The sequence below is a fragment of the Ictidomys tridecemlineatus genome, unplaced genomic scaffold (assembly GCF_052094955.1).
Source record: "Ictidomys tridecemlineatus isolate mIctTri1 unplaced genomic scaffold, mIctTri1.hap1 Scaffold_604, whole genome shotgun sequence".
Taxonomy (NCBI): Eukaryota; Metazoa; Chordata; class Mammalia; order Rodentia; family Sciuridae; genus Ictidomys; species Ictidomys tridecemlineatus.
This window is the reverse complement of record NW_027524123.1, coordinates 222,675-225,968: the sequence shown is the minus strand read 5'-3', so window position 1 is coordinate 225,968 and position 3,294 is coordinate 222,675.

Below are 3,294 nucleotides of genomic sequence, written 5' to 3'. Positions count from 1 at the left end.
AAGGCTGGCATCTCAAAAAAAACACCTCAGGTACCCTGGATGATTCTACTGCAGCACTCACACCTCATTTTTGGAAAGCCCTATAACTGAAGTCTGAGGGCAGTGTCACAGAGTCAATAAATTTTAAACATAATCCTCATTAAAAATACTCCCACACATATATTGAGTACCTAGTATTACAGGCATTTTCTAAATGATGCTATAGTGCTCATTTATATTTTTTAAAATATAAAAAGATGCTTTGATACATTATGAGAACATCACCTGAAATAAATCAAACTAATGTCAAGAACCAACAAAAAGGGGCTAGGGTATAGCTTAATGGTAGATCACATCCTTACCATGTGCAAGGTCCCAGGTTCAACCTCCAGAACCAAAAATACTATAAACCAACAACAGTCAAGAAAAACCTCACAAAACAAAATGAAACCACAACTTAAAACATTCTCTAATATGTTAGTCCCAAATAAGAACAATTCCATAATGTTACTTTTTGTTTCATTATGCCAACCATCTGGAAAAAGACATAAACATATCAGTTACATGCCTATTTATGCTCTTAACATTCACATTCATACCACACTCACCATTCACTACAAATACCAACTACGTATCTAATAATAATGAAAGCAAATAAAATGCACTGAAACACATTCTACATGTTGTACTTAGCATGTGTTTTTGCCCTTCAAAACAACCATATGAGGTAAAAACTACAATTATCTTATTTCCTAGCTACAGTTTGGTTCAATGTCCCCTCCAAACACACTGTTTTTATCTTTTTTACTTTGGTTTATGTCTCTTATTTATTATCAATAATCAGGTTCACTATAGATTATTCTGTAACTGGGAAATAAGAGCACCAAAGAACTGATTATATACCATCCTTTTCACTCACAAGCTCTGGTTTGCAACATTAATTCACAAACAATAAAGGCAGCAGACAGCTCCCATTAAAGGAGAAGGAGATACAAATTCAAACACATTATAATCTGAGAAGCAATTAGGTCTCTAACTTGGAAAGTTAGGTATTTCCAACTAAATACAGAATGGTGCACTTCCAGTGCCACTAACTTTCGGAAGACTGCAGCTAATCTCATTGAATCCATAAATAAAACCTACTCTGTGAACATTACATAATTCACCCCTCGACCTCTCATTTCCTGGACAGCAATAAATTCTTGAAAGGCAATCAACTTCTTTCTCCCCATGGAACAGGAAAAAAATTCTAGTGATGCTGTGTACACATCAAGACATATTCACTAAAATCGTCTCTTTGTGATTTTTGTCTCCCACCTAATTATAGATGAAATATAATTTACATTCCTTGTTCAAGTGTGACATATTTAATAGATTATTCCATATCAGTTTATCCAATCAAGTCAGAATGTCAGTAACAATGTTAATCAGGGCTAGGCCTACGTATCAATTTTAAGTTTCATATAGTTCAATGCAATTATCAAGAGATGCAGGACACTATCAATATGTTTTGCTCTCTATGTCAAAAGATTCAGAGTATTTTTTGATTTCTCCTTCATGTTCTCTTTCACTCACAGTGGGGGAAGAGAATATGTGCAAAATGTGTGCTGAAACTCGGCCCCACATGCTCCATGGTGGGGATGCTGAGGGCCCAATCTAAGAAGAAGGATGCTATCTTGCTACCTGGAGCCTTGACACCACCTAAGCCATCAGGTCACATTTCACTGTTCTGCTTGGAGACTGGAAAACCCAAGCACCTTTGTGAAGAAACTTATCTTCTCATCCTCTCATTTCGTCCTCTGGAACTCATTTTCCCTCAACTTCCCTTCTTCCAAATCAGGGCAACTATCTCTCTCAAACACTTTCTGATAGCACATAACCTTCTCCACTGTTCAACTTGCACTGATCATTCCTTCCATTTGTTACTAATTAAAATGTGGTTCTTTTATACAGGGTCTCAGTACCCCACCTCAGGATCTTCCTATTCATTCTTCTAAACCTTACAGCTTATAGTTAATTGCTGGTGGTGTTGAAACTATCCTAGCTCCTGGCTATAACTATAACATGAGTTTTCTAGCCTCATGGAAAAAAAATATACATCCTGTGCCTAGTCCCTCTTTGAGCTGAGCAGACTGTCTCCCTTCTCTATTGTTTCATTGCCTACAAAAGTGAAATGTATTCCACTGCACTACTGTAAAGCGGAATGAGCTAATGTAAGTGCTTAGCAAAATACCTAGCACAAGGTAAGTGCTAAATGTTCTTTAGCCTATGCTCATTCTTTCATTCAGCTTATAATCTGACATGACAAGAAGAGGGCTTGTAGCTTAGATGTGGTCAAACAGCCATCTGGGGCCATGGTCAAGATTAAAGACACTAATTCTACCATTTACCTTTCCATCAATCACTTGTCTGATAAACCAAACATTCACTAGAAAATTGTCAACAGACTATTGTACCAAATTCTGCAGGTTTTAGAGGAGATAGAACTAAAACGTGGTACCTACACAAAGGAATATAAAGTCTGATTTTAAAAAAAAACTGTCTTGTATAAGTACAATAGAACTGATGAGACACAGTGATGACAGTAATCTCCAAGTGGGGCACTAAAAGATCTGGACAATTAAGAAATACTTAAGCTCAGGCTTGCTAAGATTCAACTTACTTCTCTGGCCAGGTATGCATTCTGAGAATCTGTTATTTGGGTCTGGGCCTCAGTGAACAATAGACAGTGGTGGGAGTGTGTTCAAATTCAAGGTATGCTACAGCAGGTGACTGAGAGCACTTACCCAGGGTCAATTCAAAACAATCTAGAGATCAAGGACCAACAAGATGACCTTAAATACATATCTTTAAAATCTAGTTATTTATGGAAAACAGTTCCTTGAAAATAAAAACAGACTTATCATGTGATCTAGCAATTTTACTTCTCTCTCTCTGTGTGTATATATATATATAGATAAATAGATAGATAGATAGATAGATATCTACCTATGTACATACACACACACAGAAAACAGAAAAGAGAATTGCAAAGAGACTTGCACATCCATGTTCATAGCAACACTATATATACAACAGCCAAGAGGCAGAAGCACCTCACATGTAAAATAAAGAATGAATGGTTAAACAAAAGTTGGTATAGACACACAAGGAAAATGCGGGCCAGACAAACTGACAAACAGCGCCTAGACAGGCTAGCCCAGCGGGGAGCTAGGCCCCACCAAGGGGGCTGCGCATAAAGGCAGATGGGGGGAGGGGGCGCTTACCTCCAGCGCTTCAAAAGGGACAAAGCTGGTCCTGGCAAACCCATGGATG